This window comes from Rhinoderma darwinii, unplaced genomic scaffold (genome assembly GCF_050947455.1).
Source record: "Rhinoderma darwinii isolate aRhiDar2 unplaced genomic scaffold, aRhiDar2.hap1 Scaffold_522, whole genome shotgun sequence".
Lineage (NCBI taxonomy): Eukaryota > Metazoa > Chordata > Amphibia > Anura > Rhinodermatidae > Rhinoderma > Rhinoderma darwinii.
The window spans coordinates 94,589-120,997 of NW_027464071.1; the positions used below are offsets into that span (position 1 = coordinate 94,589).

Here is a 26,409-nt window from a genome sequence, read left to right on the forward strand (position 1 = left end):
GGTAGTGCCACACAACCCCCTCCCTGGTAGTGCCACACAGCGCCCTCCTCCCTGGTAGTGGCACACAACCCCCTCCTCCCTGGTAGTGCCACACAGCCACCCTCCCTGGTGGTACCACACAGCCTCCCGCCCCCCCCCCCCGGTAGGTAGCGATTTTGGTTTCCCTCTAGGAGTGGAATTCCAGCCAGAGTATATGCAGAGCTAAAGAACCCGTTTAGTAACACTGCCTTCTCTTGATCCCCTGTGACCAACTCCCCATTACCACTATTTAGGGGTCCTACATGTTCAGACCTTGGCTTTTTTTCATTTACATACTTGAAGATTTTTTGCAGATTTGATTTACTATCATTGGCCACCTGCCTTTCATTTTGCATTTTTGCTGATTTTATTACCTTTTTACAGATTTTATTAAGCTCTTTATCATTCTAGGCCAAATGGGCAACTATCTTTTAATAGACACTTACCATCTCTCCTTGCTCACTGTTACTGTATAGGGTGTGATTTCTGACCCTGATCTTCCAGGACGACACCATCTCCATTAACCATAACTGGGTGAACGGGTGTAACGTGTCCTTCATGTGGAGCCTCCTGCAGGCCAATCTGAGCGCTGTACAGAGGGAGATCAGTGAGTGGCGGGAGACCATGGACGGCTGGGAGCATCACTGTCAGGTGACATTATTATATATCGTATACATTCTGAGCATGGCCAGTGGGGGCGGGGCCTGTCTCTGGCAGACTAATTGGGGGCGGGGTCTTTTCATTTGATGGAGGACCCAGTTGAGTCGAGGTCTATCCCTGGAGGGCCCAGTGGGGGAGAGACCTGTCCCCGGAGGTCCTAGTGGAGTGTCCCCGGAGGACCTAGCGAAAGACTGCAGCACCGAGCAGGCCGGCCTCCTGGGATTACATCTCATCCCTGGAGACCGCTGTAGCCTGGACTGGCAGAGCGGTGGTCACATGGGATGAAGTGTTCTCCAAGAAGGACGTCGTCATGCAGGCCAGCCTCCTGGGATGACGTTTCATCTATGTGATCGCCGCTACAGCCTGTGATTGGCTGAAGAGGATAATCGCTGGCAGTGGCGGATCCCCAAATGGGCGTTTCAGGCGGTCGGCCGGGGCCCAAGACTTGCAGGGGGCCCATGCACACAAGTGAAACAAAACTCTCCAGGGCTGCTGCTGCCGGCCGCATTCTAGAGATCATCGGTCCCACGTGCTGATGAAGAGGCGGGGGGAATGTGCAGGGGGAGTCAATTGCGGCCAGGGAACAGGGGCACAGCACATCAGCTGTAGAGAGCAGACTGTCAGAGATTGTGATGGGCAGGTGCTGGAGTCTCCCTGACAGTCTGCTCCTCTGTGCTGCTGTACATTGTCCCTCCTGTCTAAACCTCCAGCAGCTGCCTGATAACGGCAAAACTGAAACTAGAGGGTGTAGGACCTGTGGTGACATCACAGTCACATGATTAAGGTCCTGGAGGCTGCCAGAGACAAGCACCGCAGAGGAAGAGACTGTGGTAAGTAAGTGTGTGTGAGTGTGTTAATGTATGTCTATGTAGTGTGTGCTGTGTATATAGTGTCTATAATGTAAGTCTATATAGTGTGTGCTGTGTATATAGTGTCTATAATGTAAGTCTATGTAGTGTGTGCTGTGTATATAGTGTGTGCTGTGTATATAGTGTGTGCTGTGTATATAGTGTCTATAATGTAAGTCTATAGTGTGTGCTGTGTATATAGTGTCTATAATGTAAGTCTATGTAGTGTGTGCTGTGTATATAGTGTGTGCTGTGTATATAGTGTCTATAATGTAAGTCTATATAGTGTGTGCTGTGTATATAGTGTCTATAATGTAAGTCTATATAGTGTGTGCTGTGTATATAGTGTCTATAATGTAAGTCTATGTAGTGTGTGCTGTGTATATAGTGTCTATAATGTAAGTCTATGTAGTGTGTGCTGTGTATATAGTGTCTATAATGTAAGTCTATGTAGTGTGGGCTGTGTATATAGTGTCTATAATGTAAGTCTATGTAGTGTGTGCTGTGTATATAGTGTCTATAATGTAAGTCTATATAGTGTGTGCTGTGTATATAGTGTCTATAATGTAAGTCTATATAGTGTGTGCTGTGTATATAGTGTCTATAATGTAAGTCTATATAGTGTGTGCTGTGTATATAGTGTCTATAATGTAAGTCTATATAGTGTGTGCTGTGTATATAGTGTCTATAATGTAAGTCTATGTAGTGTGTGCTGTGTATATAGTGTCTATAATGTAAGTCTATGTAGTGTGTGCTGTGTATATAGTGTCTATAATGTAAGTCTATATAGTGTGTGCTGTGTATATAGTGTCTATAATGTAAGTCTATGTAGTGTGTGCTGTGTATATAGTGTCTATAATGTAAGTCTATGTAGTGTGTGCTGTGTATATAGTGTCTATAATGTAAGTCTATATAGTGTGTGCTGCGTATATAGTGTGTGCTGTGTATATAGTGTCTATAATGTAAGTCTATGTAGTGTGTGCTGTGTATATAGTGTCTATAATGTAAGTCTATGTAGTGTGTGCTGTGTATATAGTGTCTATAATGTAAGTCTATGTAGTGTGTGCTGGGTATATAGTGTGTGCTGTGTATATAGTGTCTATAATGTAAGTCTATGTAGTGTGTGCTGTGTATATAGTGTCTATAATGTAAGTCTATGTAGTGTGTGCTGTGTATATAGTGTGTGCTGTGTATATAGTGTATATAGTGTGTGCTGTGTATATAGTGTCTATAATGTAAGTCTATGTAGTGTGTGCTGTGTATATAGTGTCTATAATGTAAGTCTATATAGTGTGTGCTGTGTATATCGTGTGTGCTGTGTATATAGTGTCTATAATGTAAGTCTATGTAGTGTGTGCTGTGTATATAGTGTCTATAATGTAAGTCTATATAGTGTTTGCTGTGTATATAGTGTCTATAATGTAAGTATATATAGTGTGTGCTGTGTATATAGTGTCTATGATGTAAGTCTATGTAGTGTGTGCTGTGTATATAGTGTCTATAATGTAAGTCTATATAGTGTGTGCTGTGTATATAGTGTGTGCTGTGTATATAGTGTCTATAATGTAAGTCTATGTAGTGTGTGCTGTGTATATAGCGTCTATAATGTAAGTCTATGTAGTGTGTCCTGTGTATATAGTGTCTATAATGTAATTCTATATAGTGTGTGCTGTGTATATAGTGTCTATAATGTAAGTCTATGTAGTGTGTGCTGTGTATATAGTGTCTATAATGTAAGTCTATATAGTGTGTTCTGTGTATATAGTGTGTGCTGTGTATATAGTGCCTATAATGTAAGTCTATATAGTGTGTGCTGTGTATATAGTGTCTATAATGTAAGTCTATATAGTGTGTGCTGTGTATATAGTGTCTATAATGTAAGTCCATATAGTGTGTGCTGTGTCTATAGTGTCTATAATGTATGTCTATATAGTGTGTGCTGTGTATATAGTATCTATAATGTAAGTCTATATAGTGTGTGCTGTGTATATAGTGTGTGCTGTGTATATAGTGTCTATAATGTAAGTCTATATAGTGTGTGCTGTGTATATAGTGTGTGCTGTGTATATAGTGTCTATAATGTAAGTCTATATAGTGTGTGCTGTGTATATAGTGTCTATAATGTAAGTCTATGTAGTGTGTGCTGTGTATATAGTGTGTGCTGTGTATATAGTGTCTATAATGTAAGTCTATGTAGTGTGTGCTGTGTATATAGTGTGTGCTGTGTATATAGTGTCTATAATGTAAGTCTATGTAGTGTGTGCTGTGTATATAGTGTCTATAATGTAAGTCTATGTAGTGTGTGCTGTGTATATAGTGTGTGCTGTGTATATAGTGTATATAGTGTGTGCTGTGTATATAGTGTGTGCTGTGTATATAGTGTCTATAATGTAAGTCTATGTAGTGTGTGCTGTGTATATAGTGTCTATAATGTAAGTCTATATAGTGTGTGCTGTGTATATCGTGTGTGCTGTGTGTATATAGTGTCTATAATGTAAGTCTATGTAGTGTGTGCTGTGTATATAGTGTGTGCTGTGTATATAGTGTCTATAATGTAAGTATATATAGTGTGTGCTGTGTATATAGTGTCTATAATGTAAGTCTATGTAGTGTGTGCTGTGTATATAGTGTCTATAATGTAAGTCTATGTAGTGTGTGCTGTGTATATAGTGTCTATAATGTAAGTCTATGTAGTGTGTGCTGTGTATATAGTGTCTATAATGTAAGTCTATATAGTGTGTGCTGTGTATATAGTGTCTATAATGTAAGTCTATATAGTGTGTGCTGTGTATATAGTGTCTATGATGTAAGTCTATGTAGTGTGTGCTGTGTATATAGTGTCTATAATGTAAGTCTATATAGTGTGTGCTGTGTATATAGTGTGTGCTGTGTATATAGTGTCTATAATGTAAGTCTATGTAGTGTGTGCTGTGTATATAGTGTCTATAATGTAAGTCTATGTAGTGTGTCCTGTGTATATAGTGTCTATAATGTAATTCTATATAGTGTGTGCTGTGTATATAGTGTATATAATGTAAGTCTATGTAGTGTGTGCTGTGTATATAGTGTGTGCTGTGTATAGAGTGTATATAGTGTGTGCTGTGTATATAGTGTCTATAATGTAAGTCTATGTAGTGTGTGCTGTGTATATAGTGTCTATAATGTAAGTCTATATAGTGTGTGCTGTGTATATCGTGTGTGCTGTGTATATAGTGTCTATAATGTAAGTCTATGTAGTGTGTGCTGTGTATATAGTGTCTATAATGTAAGTATATATAGTGTGTGCTGTGTATATAGTGTCTATAATGTAAGTCTATGTAGTGTGTGCTGTGTATATAGTGTCTATAATGTAAGTCTATGTAGTGTGTGCTGTGTATATAGTGTCTATAATGTAAGTCTATATAGTGTTTGCTGTGTATATAGTGTCTATAATGTAAGTATATATAGTGTGTGCTGTGTATATAGTGTCTATGATGTAAGTCTATGTAGTGTGTGCTGTGTATATAGTGTCTATAATGTAAGTCTATATAGTGTGTGCTGTGTATATAGTGTGTGCTGTGTATATAGTGTCTATAATGTAAGTCTATGTAGTGTGTGCTGTGTATATAGCGTCTATAATGTAAGTCTATGTAGTGTGTCCTGTGTATATAGTGTCTATAATGTAATTCTATATAGTGTGTGCTGTGTATATAGTGTCTATAATGTAAGTCTATGTAGTGTGTGCTGTGTATATAGTGTGTGCTGTGTATATAGTGTCTATAATGTAAGTCTATGTAGTGTGTGCTGTGCATATAGTGTCTATAATGTAAGTCTATATAGTGTGTTCTGTGTATATAGTGTGTGCTGTGTATATAGTGCCTATAATGTAAGTCTATATAGTGTGTGCTGTGTATATAGTGTCTATAATGTAAGTCTATATAGTGTGTGCTTTGTATATAGTGTCTATAATGTAAGTCCATATAGTGTGTGCTGTGTCTATAGTGTCTATAATGTATGTCTATATAGTGTGTGCTGTGTATATAGTATCTATAATGTAAGTCTATATAGTGTGTGCTGTGTATATAGTGTGTGCTGTGTATATAGTGTCTATAATGTAAGTCTATATAGTGTGTGCTGTGTATATAGTGTGTGCTGTGTATATAGTGTCTATAATGTAAGTCTATATAGTGTGTGCTGTGTATATAGTGTCTATAATGTAAGTCTATGTAGTGTGTGCTGTGTATATAGTGTGTGCTGTGTATATAGTGTCTATAATGTAAGTCTATGTAGTGTGTGCTGTGTATATAGTGTGTGCTGTGTATATAGTGTCTATAATGTAAGTCTATGTAGTGTGTGCTGTGTATATAGTGTCTATAATGTAAGTCTATGTAGTGTGTGCTGTGTATATAGTGTGTGCTGTGTATATAGTGTATATAGTGTGTGCTGTGTATATAGTGTGTGCTGTGTATATAGTGTCTATAATGTAAGTCTATGTAGTGTGTGCTGTGTATATAGTGTCTATAATGTAAGTCTATATAGTGTGTGCTGTGTATATCGTGTGTGCTGTGTATATAGTGTCTATAATGTAAGTCTATGTAGTGTGTGCTGTGTATATAGTGTGTGCTGTGTATATAGTGTCTATAATGTAAGTATATATAGTGTGTGCTGTGTATATAGTGTCTATAATGTAAGTCTATGTAGTGTGTGCTGTGTATATAGTGTCTATAATGTAAGTCTATGTAGTGTGTGCTGTGTATATAGTGTCTATAATGTAAGTCTATGTAGTGTGTGCTGTGTATATAGTGTCTATAATGTAAGTCTATATAGTGTGTGCTGTGTATATAGTGTCTATAATGTAAGTCTATATAGTGTGTGCTGTGTATATATTGTCTATGATGTAAGTCTATGTAGTGTGTGCTGTGTATATAGTGTCTATAATGTAAGTCTATATAGTGTGTGCTGTGTATATAGTGTGTGCTGTGTATATAGTGTCTATAATGTAAGTCTATGTAGTGTGTGCTGTGTATATAGTGTCTATAATGTAAGTCTATGTAGTGTGTCCTGTGTATATAGTGTCTATAATGTAATTCTATATAGTGTGTGCTGTGTATATAGTGTCTATAATGTAAGTCTATGTAGTGTGTGCTGTGTATATAGTGTGTGCTGTGTATATAGTGTCTATAATGTAAGTCTATATAGTGTGTGCTGTGTATATAGTGTGTGCTGTGTATATAGTGTCTATAATGTAAGTCTATGTAGTGTGTGCTGTGTATATAGTGTCTATAATGTAAGTCTATATAGTGTGTGCTGTGTATATAGTGTCTATAATGTAAGTCTATATAGTGTGTGCTGTGTATATAGTGTCTATAATGTAAGTCTATGTAGTGTGTGCTGTGTATATAGTGTCTATAATGTAAGTCTATGTAGTGTGTGCTGTGTCTATAATGTAAGTCTATATAGTGTGTGCTGTGTATATAGTGTCTATAATGTAAGTCTATGTAGTGTGTGCTGTGTATATAGTGTCTATAATGTAAGTCTATATAGTGTGTGCTGTGTATATAGTGTCTATAATGTAAGTCTATATAGTGTGTGCTGTGTATATAGTGTCTATAATGTAAGTCTATATAGTGTGTGCTGTGTATATAGTGTCTAGAATGTAAGTCTATATAGTGTGTGCTGTGTATATAGTGTCTATAATGTAAGTCTATAGTGTGTGCTGTGTATATAGTGTCTATATAGTGTGTACTGTGTATATAGTGTCTATATAGTGTGTGCTGTGTATATAGTGTCTATAATGTAAGTCTATATAGTGTGTGCTGTTTATATAGTGTGTGCTGTGTATATAGTGTCTATAATGTAAGTCTACGTAGTGTGTGCTGTGTATATAGTGTCTATAATGTAAGTCTATATAGTGTGTGCTGTGTATATAGTGTCTATAATGTAAGTCTATGTAGTGTGTGCTGTGTATATAGTGTCTATAATGTAAGTCTATGTAGTGTGTGCTGTGTATATAGTGTATAATGTAAGTCTATGTAGTGTGTGCTGTGTATATAGTGTCTATAATGTAAGTCTATGTAGTGTGTGTGTTTATGTGTGTGTTTGTCATAATGTAAGTCTATATACTGTGTGCTGTGTATATAGTGTGTGCTGTGTATATAGTGTCTATAATGTAAGTCTATGTAGTGTGTGCTGTGTATATAGTGTCTATAATGTAAGTCTATATAGTGTGTGCTGTGTATATAGTGTCTATAATGTAAGTCTATGTAGTGTGTGCTGTGTATATAGTGTCTATAATGTAAGTCTATATAGTGTGTGCTGTGTATATAGTGTCTATAATGTAAGTCTATGTAGTGTGTTCTGTGTATATAGTGTATATAATGTAAGTCTATGTAGTGTGTGCTGTGTATATAGTGTCTATAATGTAAGTCTATATAGTGTGTGCTGTGTATATAGTGTCTATAATGTAAGTCTATGTAGTGTGTGCTGTGTATATAGTGTCTATAATGTAAGTCTATATAGTGTGTGCTGTGTATATAGTGTCTATAATGTAAGTCTATGTAGTGTGTGCTGTGTATATAGTGTCTATAATGTAAGTCTATATAGTGTGTGCTGTGTATATAGTGTCTATAATGTAAGTCTATGTAGTGTGTGTGTGTGTGTCATAATGTAAGTCTATATAGTGTGTGCTGTGTATATAGTGTCTATAATGTAAGTCTATGTAGTGTGTGCTGTGTATATAGTGTCTATAATGTAAGTCTATGTAGTGTGTGCTGTGTATATAGTGTGTGATGTGTATATAGTGTCTATAATGTAAGTCTATGTAGTGTGTGCTGTGTATATAGTGTCTATAATGTAAGTCTATGTAGTGTGTGCTGTGTATATAGTGTCTATAATGTAAGTCTATGTAGTGTGTGCTGTGTATATAGTGTCTATAATGTAAGTCTATGTAGTGTGTGCTGTGTATATAGTGTCTATAATGTAAGTCTATGTAGTGTGTGCTGGGTATATAGTGTCTATAATGTAAGTCTATATAGTGTGTGCTGTGTTTATAGTGTCTATAATGTAAGTCTATATAGTGTGTGCGTGTAGTGTGTGTGGTTTGAATATATAGTGTGTGGTGTTAGTGTGAATTGTATATAGGGTGTTTAATCTCACATTTTTTGTGTGTGAAATAATTTCCCACCCATAGAGCCCTCTGCAGTAAGTCAGATGCTCAGAACCCCCCCCCCCCCCCCTGCAGTATAATCTCCCCCATGGAGCCCTCAGTAGTTTTTATACTGCAGGGGGGGGGGGGCAGAGCGTTTGATTGACTGTTCAGGGTTCTATAGGGGAATAACTCCTTCCCCCCCCAAGAGCCATAAGGGCGGATTTACACGAACGTGTAATACGTCCGTGCAACGCGCGTGCTTTTCACGCGCGTCGCACGGACCTATGCTAGTCTATGGGGCAGTGCAGACTGTCAGTGATTTTTGCGCAGCTTGAGTCCGCTGCGTAAAACTGACATGTCCTATATTTCTGCGTTTTTTGCGCATCACGCACCCATTGAAGTCAATGGGTGTGTGAAAATCACGCATGCCACACGGAGGCACCTCCGTGGGACGTGCGTGATTTGCTCAACAGCAGTAAAACTGTGATTGCAAACAGAAAAGCACCAGGTGCTACAAACATACAAACAGAGTGTCATAATGATGGCGGCTGCGCGAAAGGCACGCAGCCGCGCATCATATGGTGATGACACACGGAGCTGTTAAGTGTCTTTTGCGCGCGCAAAACGGCGTATTTTTTGCGTGCGCAAAACGCACATGCTCGTGTAAATCTGCCCTAAGTGTCAGACGCTTAGACCCTCCCATAGGGCACTCAGCAGTCAGTCAGATGCACTGGGGAGGGGTGTCTGACTGCTTAAAGGGTAACTAATGAAACTTTTTAAAAAAAATTACATGTCATAGTGACATGTCAAATGTTCTAATCGGTGGGGGTCCGGGCACTGAGACCCCACCAATCGCTGAAACAAAGCGCTCAGGTGAGTGATGTGCCACTTTGTTTCTGATCGTCTTTCCTCTGATAGCCGAGCATGCGGTGTACGGGCACAACAGAAAGTCTATGAGTCCGTACACCGCGCCGAGGAAAGACAATCAGAAATGAAGTGGAACAGCGCTCACCCGGGCACTCCTGCTGCTTTGTTTTAGTGATCGGTGGTGGTCTCAATGCTGGGACCCCCATCAATCAAAACTTCTGACATATCACTCTCACTATGACACGCCAAATGTTTTTTAAAAGTTTAGTTACCTCTTGGGGACTGAATTTATTGGTTTGAGTTAATGTATGGGCCTGGGTCTTAATTTGCTTAGGGGTCTGGGGTATAAGACAATTTATGGTGTTTATTTCTGAATTTTTATGTTGCTATAGATGCTGAAAATGGCTACAGAATCGAGGGGAAAAGATTTCTCATCAGGAAACTCTGCAATCATCAGGAGAAGTCGCCATAACGGTCTGTGTCAGATGGAGAAGAAAAGAGAACGACCCATCAGTGAAGACATCTCCTGTGAGTCATTGCATTTATCTGTCCCCTCTCCTGACATGCCTGTTATCGGAAATCCTTGTATTCCACATAAAGTCTTTGTGTACCCAGGACTAATAGACAAATGCGTGTTACCATTCCCCTTGTCAGGAGGAAGTGTCCCACACAGTGTGATAATGTCAGCGATGGTTGGAGACTGTCAGTGTGTAGGGACACAGCCCTTTGACAAGGGGAATCGTAACACTCATTTGTCAATGCTCACACAGAAAGGTGGTGTTTAATATAGACATGGTGTGGCAGGGCGGTGGTGGAGAAGGGGGCCCAAGCTTGAGGAACAGCCCAGGGCCCATGGTTTACTTAATCCGCCACTGATCGCTGGAGGATAAAACACAGACTCCTAGATACGTTTGGGATCGCTGCGAATGCGCCACAAAAAAACGGAACTGCTATTTGATGCGTGATTTACATCCCCTTTGAATTCAATGGGGAAATCCCGCAACATATAATCAGTGTTTACGTAAAGACAATTGACATGCTGCGAAATGAAATTCCGCATCGCAGGTGAATTTGAGCGTATTTTTCTACTCAGTATTTACACAGCGTGTGGATGAGATTTGTTTTACCTCATCCACTTTGCTGCTGCTGTATTTGTTGCGGATTTTTTGCAAAGAAATCAGTTGTGGAAAGTCCGCCGTATTTACGCAGCGTGTGAACTGGCCCTAAAAGTGAGCGTGATCTCACGTAGCAGCTAAGGGACAATCCTGATAATCAGGTTAGGAGCAGCTTCTCTGACGTTGTTGGCTGTTCATAAGGCTAAGCCGTCTGCCATGGGAAGAAGTGAAAGCCGACAAGAAGGAGCGCCTATGACTTGCGAGTCAAATGATAACCTTAGGAACAGCCAACAACCTCAGAGAAAGTGCCACTAAGCCGTCTGCCACGAGTCCCAGGGGCGTAGTTAAGGTCTTAAAACAACAGGGGCAATAGCCTCAACATATATGCCCCATAAAAAATGTGTGTGTGTGTGTGTGTGTATGTGTGTGTATGTGTGTGTGTGTGTGTGTGTGTGTACACCGTGTTCCAAATTATTATGCACATTGGATTTAAGTGTCATAAACATTTAATTATTAGTTTTTCAATGAAACTCATGGATGGTCTTGTGTGTTAGGCGGGATTCACACGACCGGGTCGCGTCCGAGTGCCGGCCGGTAAAATCGGCCATTCTGCCCGGCCGGTTTGCATAAAGTTAAGCATCCGTGCCGGGCCGGGCAGATCCGGACAGTGACATCATCGGCAACTCCTGAAGGGGAATCCCCATGTGTTCGGGGATTCCGCTTCAGGAGTTTCCCCTGATGTCACTGCCCAGATATGGACAGAGACATCAAGCGCTCTGTCCAGGAGCGGAATCCCCGAACACACGGGGATTCCGCTCCTTCAAGGAGCTAAAGTGCGGCTAGCTATAGTGGCGTCGCTACAGTAGTAGCAGCAGCAGCAGCTGCTGCAGCTGCTAGCGGCGCCATCAAAGATGTCGCCGGGCCAGGGCGCTTTTAACAAGCAGGAGAAGGGAGCCAGCGCAGCGCTCCCTCCACCTGCTGTACACCCCGGCCCTGCCACACCGTGTACAGCGATGCCATTCGTCAGAATGGCGTCAACTCCTCCTCCTCACATGCACTCTGCGCTGTGAGGAGGAGGAGATAGAGCGCAAGAGCCGGAAAACCCGGCCGTCACTCGGGACACATCCCGGTGATGGCCGGGTATTACCCGGCCCCATAGACTTCTATGGGAGCCGGGCGGCCGGGTACCCGGGCGAAAATAGAGCATGTTCTATTTTTTGACGGGCGGTTTTGCCGGCCGTCAAAAAATCGGCCGTGTGAATAGCCCCATTAGGGGTCTATTATTCCTAATGCAGCCGGGTGCCGGCCGATTTATGAACGGCCGGCACCCGGCCGGGAAACCCTGCCGTGTGAATGAGGCCTTAGGGCTCTTTGGATCATTGTAATCAATCTCAGACACCTGTGATAATTAGTTTGCCAGGTGTGCCCAATCAAAGGAAAACTACTTAAGAAGGATGTTCCACATTATTAAGCAGGCCACAGGTTTCAAGCAATATGGGAAAGAAAAAGGATCTCTCTGCTGCCGAAAAGCGTGAAATAGTGCAATACCGTGGACAAGGAATGAAAACATTGGATATTTCAAGAAAACTTAAGCTTGATCATCGTACTGTAAAAAGATTTGTGGCTGATTCAGAGCACAGACGGGTTTGTTCAGATAAAGGCATAATGAGGAAGGTTTCTGCCAGACAAATGAATAGGATTAGGAGAGCAGCTGCTAAAATGCCATTGCAAAGCAGCAAACAGGTATTTGAAGCCGCTGGTGCCTCTGGAGTCCCGCGAACCTCAAGGTGTAGGATCCTCCAGAGGTTTGCAAGTGTGCATAAAGCTATTATTCGGCCACCCCTAAACAATGCTCACAAGCAGAAACCGTTGCAGTGGGCTCAGAAATACATGAAGACTAATTTTCAAACCGTGTTGTTTACTGACGAGTGCCCTGCAACCCTGGATGGTCCAGATGGATGGAGTAGTGGATGGTTGGTGAATGGCCACCATGTCCGAACAAGGCTGCAACGTCAGCAAGGAGGTGGCGGAGTCATGTTTTGGGCTGGAATCATGGGGAGAGAGCTGGTAGGCCCGTTTAGGGTCCCTGACGGTGTGAAAATGACCTCTGCAAAGTACGTAGAGTTTATGACTGACCACTTTCTTCTGTGGTACAAAAAGAAGAACCGTGCCTTCCGTAGCAAAATTATCTTCATGCATGAACATGCACCATCTCATGCTGCAAAGAATACCTCTGTGTCATTGGCTGCTATGGGCATAAAAGGAGAGAAACTTATTGTGTCGCCCCCATGTTCCCCTGACCTCAACCCTATTGAGAACCTTTGGAGCATCCTCAAGCAAAATATCTATGAGGGTGGGAGGCAGTTCACATTAAAACAGAAGCTCTGGGAGGCGATTCTGACATCCTGCAAAGATATTCAAGCAGAAACTGTCCAAATACTCACAAATTCAATGGATGCAAGAATTGTGAAGGTGATATCAGAGAAGGGGTCCTATGTTACCATGTAACTTGGCCTGTTAAGTTTTTTTTATTGAAAGAGCTTTTGATTTCTATAAATATGACCTCCTGATGCTGCAAATTCAACAAATGACCATTTTAGTCTCTTTACAACTTTTAAAATGTTTTGATCTCTGTTGTGCATAATAATGTGAAACAAAAAATTCAGTTATCATTAGGATATTTGTTCAATAAAATTAGCATTATACTCCAACGGCTGATGCTTGAAGATTATACTGACTGTCATTTGCATCGACTATTTAGGAAAATCAGTGAAAAATAACATTTGCGTAATAATTTGGAATACAGTGTAGATCGAAATCCGGAGCATTAACCGGTCACTGCCGGCTCCGTGGTTTCCTTCACTGTAATTGACATCAGCACCAAAACCAGTTAATGTGTATAACGTACAAACGTGAGCGCCACACTTTCTGTATCACACCCCCGGTAATGGAGGGGGGGCAGACATCTTGGCTGTATGGGGCCCAGACATTCCTGATGGTGGCCCTGGCAGTTATGATCCGGTAGAGCTGGTTGTCACCCGGGCCGCTTCATTCCACTGTATGGCTTTGGACTTCTCAAGTTTGTCCTGCAAAAAATACAAAAAGTTATTTTGTGTTACTGCATTACAAAGACTTTGTGCAAATTAGAAAAGAAAAAACAGCAGTAAAGTCAGTAAACGGTCCTCGTGCTGTGAGGTTGTTCGGCTGCTCATTCAGTCTGTTTCTGGTTTGGCAGCCGAATGGTGGCCATTTTGGCCTAAAAGGGCAAATTTGCTGCTCTGGAGACTGGGAAAACCGGACAGTGAGAACCCCAATGTTAACTGAAATAGCAGCATATTGGTTGTCGCACAGTTTTTCCAGGTAATGGAAACCTAAAAATATAAATTCAGAACTTTTCGGTTATCTGATGTATATGGCTTGGCTTCAAGGGATTCTTTACTTTTTTCGGGGGTTCTCCAGACAATCACTACATTTTAGAAAGGGTCCCTTGACATTAAGCTGATTACAAAGTGTCCCCCTGAAGGGACCCCCAGCGATCAGCTGTGATCAGTAGGGAAACCTGGCAGTAAGTGTTCAATTTCCTTGCAGCACCACCGCAGGAGAAATTAGGCATTACACAGTGTCCATTCATAGCAATATGGTGTCTGCGTAATACAAGACAGGTCCACCAAAAAGAGAGAGATGTTCTTTGTAACCGCTCTCCACTCTGGCCGAGAGATGAACCTGAAAATGAAAATGAATGTTCTTGAATGAATTATACATGGGCGGCTCAGCCTGCCAGAGCGTGTCTCTCTTTTGGGTCATAGAGTGGCATCAAGGCATATGATATCCATAATGCTAAATAGGTGAGACAAACCCTTTAATCTCTTCTGCTGCCTATTATAATAGTAAATGAATAAGGCTGCATGAGTGATATCACGTCTGTAGGGTCCAGCTGCATGGTTGTCAGCCACGTCTGTAGGGTCCAGGTGCATGTTTGTCAGCCACGTCTGTAGGGTCCAGGTGCATGTTTGTCAGCCACGTCTGTAGGGCCCATGTGCATGGTTGTCAGCCACGTCTGTAGGGTCCAGGTAAATGGTTGTCAGCCACATCTGTAGGGTCCAGGTGCATGGTTGTCAGCCACCTCTGTAAGGTCCAGGTGCATGGTTGTCAGCCACGTTTGTAGGGTCCAGGTGCATGAGTGATATCACGTCTGTAGGGTCCAGGTGCATGGTTGTCAGCCACGTCTGTAGAGTCCAGGTGCATGGTTGTCAGCCGCGTCTGTAGGGTCCAGGTGCATGGTTGTCAGCCGCGTCTGTAGGGTCCAGGTGCATGGTTGTCAGCCGCGTCTGTAGGGTCCAGGTGCATGGTTGTCAGCTGCGTCTGTAGGGTCCAGGTGCATGGTTGTCAGCCACGTCTGTAAGGTCAAGGTGCATGGTTGTCAGCCACATTTGTAGGGTCCAGGTGCATGGTTGTCAGCCGCGTCTGTAGGGTCCAGGTGCATGGTTGTCAGCCGCGTCTGTAGGGTCCAGGTGCATGGTTGTCAGCTGCGTCTGTAGGGTCCAGGTGCATGGTTGTCAGCCACGTCTGTAAGGTCCAGGTGCATGGTTGTCAGCCACATTTGTAGGGTCCAGGTGTATGGTTGTCAGCCGCGTCTGTAGGGTCCAGGTGCATGGTTGTCAGCCGCGTCTGTAGAGTCCAGGTGCATGAGTGATATCACGTCTGTAGGGTCCAGGTGCATGGTTGTCAGCCGCGTCTGTAGGGTCCAGGTGCATGGTTGTCAGCCACGTCTGTAGGGTTCAGGTGCATGATTGTCAGCCACATCTGTAGGGTCCAGGTGCATGGTTGTCAGCCACGTCTGTAGGGTCCAGGTGCATGATTGTCAGCCGGGTCTGTAGGGTCCAGGTGCATGGTTGTCAGCCACGTCTGTAGGGTACATGTGCATGGTTGTCAGCCATGTCTGTAGGGTCCAGGTGCATGGTTGACAGCCACGTCTGTAGGGTCCAGGTGCATGGTTGTCAGCCACATCTGTAGGGTTCAGGTGCATGAGTGATATCACGTCTGTAGGGTCCAGGTGCATGGTTGTCAGCCACGTCTGTAGGGTTCAGGTGCATGATTGTCAGCCACGTCTGTAGGGTCCAGGTGCAGGGTTGTCAGCCACGTCTGTAGGGTCCAGGTGCATGGTTGTCAGCCATGTCTGTAGGGTCCAGGTGCATGGTTGACAGCCACGTCTGTAGGGTCCAGGTGCATGGTTGTCAGCCACATCTGTAGAGTCCAGGTGCATGGTTTCAGCCACGTCTGTAGGGTCCAGGTGCATGGTTGTCAGCCACTTCTGGAGGGTCCAGGTGCATGGTTGTCAGCCACGTCTGTAGAGTCCAGGTGCATGGTTGTCAGCCACGTCTGTAGGGTCCAGGTGCATGGTTGTCAGCCACGTCTGTAGGGTCCAGGTGCATGGTTGTCAGCCACGTCTGTAGAGTCCAGGTGCATGGTTGTCAGTCACGTCTGTAGGGTCCAGGTGCATGGTTGTCAGCCATATCTGTAGGGTCCAGGTGCATGAGTGATATCACGTCTGTAGGGTCCAGGTGCATGGTTGTCAGCCACGTCTGTAGGGTTCAGGTGCATGATTGTCAGCCACGTCTGTAGGGTCCAGGTGCAGGGTTGTCAGCCTGGTCTGTAGGGTCCTGGTGCTTGGTTGTCAGCCACGTCTGGAGGGTCCAGGTGCATGGTTGTCAGCCACGTCTGTAGGGTCCAGGTGCATGGTTGTCAGCCACGTCTGTAGGGTCAGGTGTATGGTTGTCAGCCAAAACAACAAAAAACACTCCTGCCAAACCAGTTACCCCTTTGCCTTTGCCAAATCCCATTTACATGGGTGAAAATGAGAAAAAAAACAGTAAAACCCAGAACAATTATTTTGTATAAAAGAGGAAAGCAGAAGTTCCAGCCGTTATTCCAGCCTGTAGTGAAACTTGTAAACACAGAAAAAGGCCATACTTACAAATGGACACAGCCAGGTCAGAAAAAGCTGATGAAGGAGAGTGAGCAGGTGCTTTAAATAAAAATAGCCACTCCCACTAGTCTTGAGGGGAGTGGTGTGTGGTGCATGGGATGTGTAGTAAGAAATAATAAATGAATAGTGTGTGTGCAAGTGTAATACTATAAGTGAAGTATAGGGGGCAGTAATGAGAAGTGCCTCAATAGAAATAAGTGGATAATGGGGTGCAAGTGAGTGAAACATGGAGGGATAGTGTGTACGTCATGAGGCACAACGTGTATAGCCAGGTAGAAGCCTATTTGTGACGCCTTGATAGTTCATAGAGCGGGCTACCCTGCATGCTATGCCAAACAACAACCCACCATGCTCTCCCAGCATCAAAGACCCGGCTGTGTCCAAGAGAAGCGAATATACGTAATAATGAAAAATACCTGGGGTATTAGTGATCATTCTGGCCAAAAGGACGCAAGCTCGCAATCCACGACAAGGATCCCCAGACTTGCGAGTCCCTAACTGGAACTGAATGTTCCTGATGCACAGACAAAACAGACATATACAAAAACACCGAAAAAGGTCATACTAATGATTACTAATACCCCAGGTATTTTTCATTACTACATATATTCGCTTCTCTTGGACACAGCCGGGTCTTTGATGCTGGGAGAGCATGGTGTGTTGTTGTTTGGCATAGCAAGCAGGGTAGCCCGCTCTATGAACTATCAAGGCGTCACAAATAGGCTTCTACCTGGCTATACACGTTGTGCCTCATGACGTACACACTATCCCTCCATGTTTCACACACTTGCACCCCATTATCCATTTTATTTCTATTGAGGCACTTTACTCATTACTGCCCCCTATATTTCACTCATAGTATTACACTTGCACACACACTATTCATTTATTATTTCTTACTACACATCCCATGCACCACACACACCACTCCCCTCAAGATCTGTAGTGAAACTTGTGTCTGGTCATTCCGGGGGTTCAGTGGGGTGATAACTTATTACTGGGAGTTTATACAGTGGACAAATATCGGAGGCAGAACCTCAGGGCCAGTGGCGTAGCTACCACTATAGCAGCCGTAGCGGCTGCTGCGGGGCCCGCGGCATGAGGGGGCCCGTGTCGCCCGCCGGCACGGGCCGCCACCATGGCCGGAGGCTCCACTATCAGCCGCTATGGCTGCTACAGCGCGGCGCCACTAAACACTACGGCAGAGCAGGGAGGTATCTCCCCGCTCTGCCATTAAACAAAAGACATGTATCTCCTAGCCACAGGATATCCACAGGACAGGGGATACATGTGTGATCGCTGGCAGCGATAGGGAGAACGGGGGACTGAAAGTCCCCTGAAGTTCTCCTTTACAAACCTCGGACTTCCGGGGTCTGTGTCGGCAGCTCCGTAGAAATGAATGGAGCGCCGTTCGCGCTTGTGCGCATGCGTGACCAGCGCTCCTTTCATTTTTATTGAGCTGCGCAGTCAGAGGTTAGTCATGGAGAACTTCAGGGGACTTCCAGTCCCCCGTTCTCCCTATCGCTGCCAGCGATCACACATGTATCCCCTATCCTGTGGATAGCGGATACATATCTTTTGTAGGACACACTGTAGGTCACTTTTTTTGGGGGGTTGGGGACGCTGTATGGCGTTCCCAACAGGGGGGGGCTGTATGGCGTTCCCTACAGGGGGGGCTGTATGGCGTTCCCTACAGGGGGGGCTGTATGGCGTTCCCTACAGGGGGGGCTGTATGGCGTTATCTACAGAGGGGGCTGTATGGCGCTATCTACAGGGGGGGTCTGTATGGCATTCCCTACAGGGAGGGGGCTGTATGGCGTTCCCTACAGGGGGTGGCTTATGGCGTTCCCTACAGGGGTGGCTGTATGGTGTTCCCTACAGGGGGGGGCTGTGTGGCGTTCCCTACAGGGGGGTGCTGTATGGTTTTCCCTACAGGGGGGGGGGCTGTATGGCGTTAGCGCCATATAGTCCCATCTGTAGAGAACGCCATACAGCCCCCTCTGTAGATAACGCCACACAGCCCCCCCTGTAGATAGTGCAATACAGCCCCCTCTGTAGATAGCGCCATACACCCCCCCTGTAGATAGTGCAATACAGCCCCCTCTGTAGATAGCGCCGTACACCCCCCTGTAGATAGCGCGATACAGCCCCCTCTGTAGATAACGCCATACAGCCCCCCCTGTAGATAGCGCCATACAGCCCCCCTGCAGATACCGCCATACAGTCCCCCCTGTAGATAGCGCCATACAGCCCCCTCTGTAGATAACGCCATACAGCCCCCTCTGTAGATAGCGCCATACAGCCCCCTCTGTAGATAGCGCCATACAGCCCCCTCTGTAGATAGTGCCATACATCCCCCTCTGTAGATATTGCCATACAGCCCCCTTTGTAGATAACGCCATACACCCCCTTCTGTAGATAGCGCCATACAGCCTCCCCTGCAGATAGCGCCATACAGCCCCCTCTGTAGATAGCGCCATACAGCCCCCTCTGTAGATAACGCCATACAGCACCCTCTGTACATAACGCCATCCAGCCCCCCCCTGTAGATAACGCCATACAGCCCCCTCTGTAGATATCGCCATCCAGCACCCTCTGTAGATAACGCCATACAGATATGGGGTTGTGCTGTAGCTCCTTGCACCGCCGGGCAGCTGGGGTGCTGCTGTGAATGGGGTCATGTTGCAGCTCCTTGCACCGCCGGGCAGCTGGGGTGATGCTGTGAACGGGGTCGTGCTGCAGCTCCTTGCACTGCCGGGCAGCTGGGGTGCTGCTGTGAATGGGGTCGTGCTGCAGCTCCTTGCACCGCCGGGCAGCTGGGGGGATGCTGTGAACGGGGTCGTGCTGCAGCTCCTTGCACCGCCGGGCTGCTGGGATGCTGCTGTGAATGGGGTCATGTTGCAGCTCCTTGCACCGCCGGGCAGCTGGGGTGCTGCTGTGAATGGGGTCGTGCTGCAGCTTCTTGCACCGCTGGGCAGCTGGGGTGATGCTGTGAACGGGGTCGTGCTGCAGCTCCTTGCACCGCCGGGCAGCTGGGGTGATGCTGTGAATGGGGTCGTGCTGCAGCTCCTTGCACCGCCGGGCAGCTGGGGTGCTGGTGCGCAGGGAAACACAGTAAAGGGGACACAGGGTTATATCAGCACTGCGGCCCCTTCATTCTCTGGTCGGGGACCCAGAGGCTGGATCCCCATCAATCATAAAGTAATGGCATAGGCCATCGATCGAGTGGGGGGGGGGGGGTGCTCTTGTAAAATAACATACAATGTATGATCATACCCTTACCCCCACAAACATGGGCCTATAATCCCCCTCTTACAGTGTACAGGCCTAATACCACCCCCACATACAACTCCCATGTCACACAAAGCCTATATAGTCCCCAGCACACAGTATCCTCTCATCCCTCCCCCCCCCAATAAAGTGCAGAGCATCTGAAACAATGTCCCCCTACCTTCCCCCACAACACATGACCCTGCATCAGACATTCACCAGCCCACAGATGTGCAGCAGATTGTCCCAGTGTCTCCAGGATGCAGATAGGGCAGGGTCCTACATCCTCCTGCTGCTGGTGTTTTTCATTCATTGACAGGAAGCAGTGGATGTTATCAGGTTGACTCCCCCTCCACATACGCTGATGCAGCCAGAGAGCCCTCCCCCTCCATGTCCTGCAATGGTCAGTGTGAGGTCAGAGCTTCCCTTTTGCTGATTGGTGGAGCACTTGTCAGCTGACAGGCCCTTCTACCAATCACAGCTTCTGCTCAGTAAAAGAAGCTCTTATCTCCGTCTCTAGCAGCTGATTAGAGCATGAAGCAATGTCAGAGCGGCCCCCGAGCAGCTGCATGAGGCGTCTTACCCCGGAGCACTGTGCGGCTGGGGAGGAAGTGGAGAGCAGCTGCACGAGGCGTCTTACCCCGGAGAACTGTGCGGCTGGGGAGGAAGAGGAGAGCAGCTGCATAAGGCGTCTTACCCCGGAGCACTGTGCGGCTGGGGAGGAAGAGGAGAGCAGCTGCATGAGGAGTCTTACCCCGGAGCACTGTGCGGCCGGGGAGGAAGAGGAGAGCAGCTGCATGAGGCGTCTTACCCTGGAGCACTGTGCTGCTGGGGAGGAAGAGGAGAGCAGCTGCATGAGGTGTCTTACCCCGGAGCACTGTGCTGCTGGGTAGGAAGAGGAGAGCAGCTGCATGAGGAGTCTTACCCTGGAGCACTGTGTGGCTGGGGAGGAAGAGGAGAGCAGCTTCATGAGGCGTCTTACCCCGGATCACTGTGCGGCTGGGGAGGAAGAGAGCAGCTGCATGAGGTGTCTTACCCCGGAGCACTGTGCGGCTGGGGAGGAAGAGGAGAGCAGCTGCATGAGGCGTCTTACCACGGAGCACTGTGCGGCTGGGGAGGAAGAGGAGAGCAGCTGCATGAGGCGTCTTACCCCGGAGCACTGTGCTGCTGGGGAGGAAGAGGAGAGCAGCTGCATGAGGCGTCTTACCCCGGAGCACTGTGCGGCCGGGGAGGAAGAGGAGAGCAGCTGCATGAGGCGTCTTACCCCGGAGCACTGTGCGGCTGGGGAGGAAGAGGAGAGCAGCTGCATGAGGCGTCTTACCCCGGAGCACTGTGCGGCTGGAGAGGAAGAGGAGAGCAGCTGCATGAGGCGTCTTACCCCGGAGCACTGTGCTGCTGGGGAGGAAGAGGAGAGCATCTGCATGAGGCGTCTTACCCCGGGGGCTATATGGCACTGTCTAAAGGAGGGGGCTGCATAGCACTGTCTACAGGGGGGGCTGTATGGCACTATTTACAGGGGGGCCAAACCTACAAGGCCAGGCTGAAGGAGGGGGCGCCGCAGAGCAGCTGTATCAAAACAGATGATCGCTACTACAGCCACCCAGCATACAGGGATCAGCTGTTTTGATGGGGCTGCTCTTTGGCGCCCCCCTTCCGCTCAGGCTTTTCCATTCCCATGGAACCCCCATCCCCCCCCTCTCGCGGCACCGCTCCCCCGTCACCCCCCCTCGCGGGACTGACCACCCCTCTCGCGGCACCTCTCCCCCACGCCACTCGCGGCACCGACGCCACCCCTCCCACCCCTAACTTCTCCCTCTCCTGGCAGGCTATCAGGGAGGGAAAACACACAATTTTTTTTTTCTTAAATATATATATATTTCTTTTTATCTATGTATTATCTAGGGGTATAGTGAGCATTTTGAACCCACAGGTTTTTTTGCAGAAATTATTGGAATTAGGCCGTGAAAATTAAAATCTACATGTTTGCAAAGAAAATGTAGGTTTAGCTCATTTGTTTTCATTATCACAAGGACTAAAGGAGAAAAAGCACCCCAACATTTGTAGAGCAGTTTCTCTTGAGTAAGGCCCCATGCACACGAACGTAAAAACGCCCGTAATTACAGGCGGTAATTACGGGCCCATAGACTTCTATTGGCCATGGGTACCTTCCCGTTTGTTTACGGGAAGGTGTCCATGCCGTTTAAAAATATGGAACATGTCCTATTTCAGGCCGTAATTACGACACCGGCAGGCCCATAGAAGACTATGGGGCTCCCGTAATTACGGGTGGCTACGTGTGTGCACCCGTAATTACGGGAGCGTTGCTAGGCGACATCAGGGGATAGTCACTGTCCAGGGTGTTGAAAAAATTAACTGATCGGCAGTAACTCTTTCAGCACCCGGGACAGTGACTACCGCTTGGGTTAATAGTATTAAAAGTTAACTTACCCAGAACTCCCTGCTTCTTCCTCCATTCCGGCCTCCCGGGATGACGTTTCATCCCATGTGACCGCTGCAGCCAATCACAGGCCAATCACAGGCTGCAGTGGACAAAGGACCCGTATTTACGCCAGTAATTACGGGAGGAAAAAAATATGCTCGTGTGCATGGGGCCTAAAACAATACCCCACATGTGGTCATAAACGGCTGTTTGGACACACGGCAGGGCTTAGAAGGGAAAGAGCGCCATTTGGCTTTTGGAGCTCAAATTTAGCAGGAATGGTTTGCGAAGGCCACGTCGGATTTGCAAAGCCCCTGAGGAGAAAAAGCAGTGGAAACCCCCACAAGTGACCCCATTTTGGAAACTACACCCCATAAGGAAATGATCTAGGGGTATAGTGAGCATTTTGACGCCACAGGTTTTTTGCATAAATTATTGGAATTAGGTGGTGAAAATGAAAATCTATATGTTTGCAAAGAAAATGTAGGTTTAGCTAATTTGTTTTCATTCCCACATGACTAAAGGAGAAAAAGCACCCCAACATTTGTAGAGCAGTTCCTCCCGAGTAAAACAATACCCCACGTGTGGTCATAAACGGCTGTTTGAACACACGGCAGGGCTCAGAAAGGAAAGAGCGCCATTTGGAGTTCAAATTTAGCTGGAATGGTTTGCAGAGGCCATGTCACATTTGCAAAGCCCCTGAGTGGCCAAAACAGTTGAAACCCCCCAAAAGTTACTCCATTTGGGAAACTACACCCCTCAAGGAATTTATCTAGGGGTATAGTGAGCATTTAAAAAAAAATGTGTCATTTAAAAATCCATGGATGTGTGATAAACTTTGAAGCACTCCTTTATGCACAGGCCAGATATGTCGGGGCAGGTTTCACAATGATAAGTTGTGTCTCGTCTTCTCCCCCTTTTGTAACACACTTTGCACCTTTTTTGTCTCCTTCCCTTTTTACCAGTGGAGGGGATTCCTCCAGGAAAGTGTTGCCCTGGTACAATACGTGGACCATCGCTTCTAGAAGTACTGGGGCTCTCCCCTTCCTGGTCCCCAAATACAAGGGCCTTGATCAGCACCTCTTGAAAATTAAGGAATGTCCCTGTGTTTTCCGCATGGCACTGTACGGCTTCAGTACTTGATCAGAAAGATCACCCCCTCCCATGTACTTATTGTAGCCGAGGATGCAGTCTGGCTTGGGGGTCATTGTGGTGGTACCTTGGACAGGGACAGGGGTTCTGCCGCTACCGTGCATTGTGGTCAACATAAGGACGTCCCTCTTGTCCTTATACTTGTCCAGCAACATGTTCTCGCTATTTAGCGACCTGCTTTCTCCTTCTCTTAGGGGTTGCCCAATCAGATTTTTAGAGAGGCCTCTCTGGTTTTTGCGCACGGTGCCGCATGCTGCAGGACTTCTGGTGGAGAGGCAGTTAAATAGTGGGACGCTGGTATAGAAGTTATCCACGTAAAGGGGGTAACCCTGGTCCAGCAGTGGGTGCACCAAGTCCCACACTATTTTCCCACTAACCCCCAGGACAGGGGGGCATTCTGGGGGTTCTATCCTGGCGTCCTTCCCTTCATAAACCCTAAACCTGTAGGTGCACACTGAGCTGCTCCCGCACAGCTTCTACATTTTAATTCCATACCTCGCCCTCTTGCTTGGCAGGTATTGGCGGAAATTTAGTCTCCCCTTAAAATGTAAAAAGGACTCGTCTATTGCTATGTTCTTTTCGGGGGTGTACACTTCCTGAAATTTGGTGCAGAAATAATCAATCATTGGCCTGATCTTGAATAGGCGGTCGTATGTGGGGTCATCACGGGGCGGGCACTGTGCATTATCCTTATAATACAAAAATGTCAGAATTATTTCAAAACGTGCCCGGGTCATTGCCATGCGGTATAATGGGGTGCTGTATAAACTGTCCGCACTCCAGTATTGCCTAATCGCTGGCTTTTTTACTAGGCCCATATGTAGGACAAGGCCCCAAAATTTAATAATCTCCGCTGCCTCTATGGGGGTCCACCTAGCAAATGATGACGTGGGGTTTTGGGCTAAAAATTGCCGGGCGTATAAATTTGTCTGGGCTGCCATTAAATTAACAAAATCCTCAGAGAAAAAGAGCTTGAAATAGTCCATTTCTGTGAGGCCTACAGTCTCTAACCGAATTCCTGAGCTCCCTGTGAAATCCGGAATGTGAGGCTCATAATTATCAGGGGGTGGGTTCCACAGGGTATCACTCATTTGTGGGTTTGCCTCAGCTGATGTCCTGGGGCGTCTTTGCGGGGGTTCCTCATCACTGGATGAGGATGATGATGATGAGGAGGTCAATAGGAATGGGGCAATTTCCTCTTCTCCCGCGCTGGCTGATTCAGTGTCAGGACCAGGATGGCGGATGCCTCTTCTGCTGAATAGACCCATTGAGATGAATGGGACATTTTTATTAGGGGGGTATGTAGTGCTTCAACACGTGTAATACTCCATTTATATTTATAGAGGTGGTTGTGTATGTTGTGCTTTTACACGTGTATATGACATTTATAGGAAAACAAAAAGAACTATAAGAAAAATTTAGGAGAAAGAAATTGACTGTACGTTCAATATAGAACTGTGAAAAAACTTGAGCTACAACTGTGTCGCTGCGCTATCAAAAATGTAGTGACCGAACTTCAGTTACAAAAAAGCTGAATGTCCGTCAGTAAACAGACGCTGACGAGAAGCTGTAGATTTACTCAAACTGTATAAATAACATAGAGCTATAACTTCTGCTATATATTTATTTTACAAAACGGACATCAGTAAACGTCCGCTACTCTAACGCCCTAACGCTACCCTGCGTAAACAAATGACCACTGAGGCTGATTATTAGACTCAGCACTCAGTGGCCCCAGGGCGCACCCAAAAAAAAAGGTGCAGTAAAAAAAAGGCCACAAAATAAAAACCCTGCACCTATAATTGATCCGATCAGTGATGACGGTCACTGATCAGCGCTCAGCGGCACAGGAAGCACACAGTAAATTGGTGCGGGTAGAAAAAGATGAAAAAAACGTAGCGTCAAAAAAAATGACCACAGATGCTGATGAGTGATGGCGGTCACTGATCAGCACTCAGTGGCCGCAGGATGCACACAGGGAGGTGCAAAAAATAAAAAAAAGTCCTGTGCCAAATATTGGCGGTCAGTGATGGTGGTCACTGATCCACACTCAGCGGCCACAGGACGTAACAAGGGAAAGAGGGGGAGGGGGAAGGGTACAGGGATAAGAAGTTTAGGAAAAAAACAAGTGCTGCTAAAAAAAATAAATCAGCAGCAGCACAGATGATGATGACGAAGGTTCACTCTGCAGCAGGAAGCAGTCAGATGAAGACGTCACAGCAGGATGGCAGCACAGAAGGCCTCAGATTCGGTAAGTATGGCTCACAGATGGTCACACCAGCTCTGCTCACCGTTCCTAACCGGAATGAGGTGGGCAGAGCTGGTGGAGGGTGTTTCAAACACTCGCCATGGCTGCGATTGGTCAATCGGTGCAGACCAACCAATCGTAGCGATCGGGGGGATGGCATCCCTGCCACCTCGTCATCGCTACATGGCAGGGACTGGTGCTGTCCTAGGCAGCACCAATCACCACCATATCACTGTGCCCTGTGGCACAGTGATTGGTGAAAGCCGCAAACGGCCGCAATTGGCCGCTCTGAATTGACCGGCCAATTGCAGCGATCGCCGATGAGGGGCGGTTGAGCCACCCCCCTAGCCCTCGCGTAAAGATGGTCTGCTGTTATGAACAGCAGCCATCTTTACTTTGTAACTTTTATTTTTTCCACTGTAACCCCTTCTTCATTTGGCGTATGGATACGGCAATTTGCGGGAAGTCATGGCTTTCCATGACGTATCTATACGGCAAATGTCGGGAAGGGGTTAAACCACTAGCCGTGATCATATAAGCTACAGTGGCATCACCACGGGTATGCTAAAGCACCACGCCTCCCAGGGTCCGTCCCTTAGAGAAGCCCATGGATTTTTAATTGACATATTTTTTTAAATGCTCACTATACCCCTACTATACCCCTAGATAAATTCCTTGA

General features: G+C 46.0%; 1 protein-coding gene across 1 annotated transcript in view; it reads left to right on the forward strand.

Annotated features, from left to right (window-relative positions):
* The first annotated feature begins 1,412 nt into the window (after positions 1-1,412).
* LOC142721818 (protein kinase C delta type-like) overlaps positions 1,413-26,409 on the forward strand; it is a 151,421-nt gene continuing 126,424 nt past the window's right edge. Inside the window, exons 1-2 of the mRNA XM_075848847.1 lie at positions 1,413-1,508; positions 9,912-10,047. The gene's annotated coding sequence lies outside the window, so the exon portion shown is untranslated. The remainder of the gene's footprint in view (positions 1,509-9,911; positions 10,048-26,409) is intronic.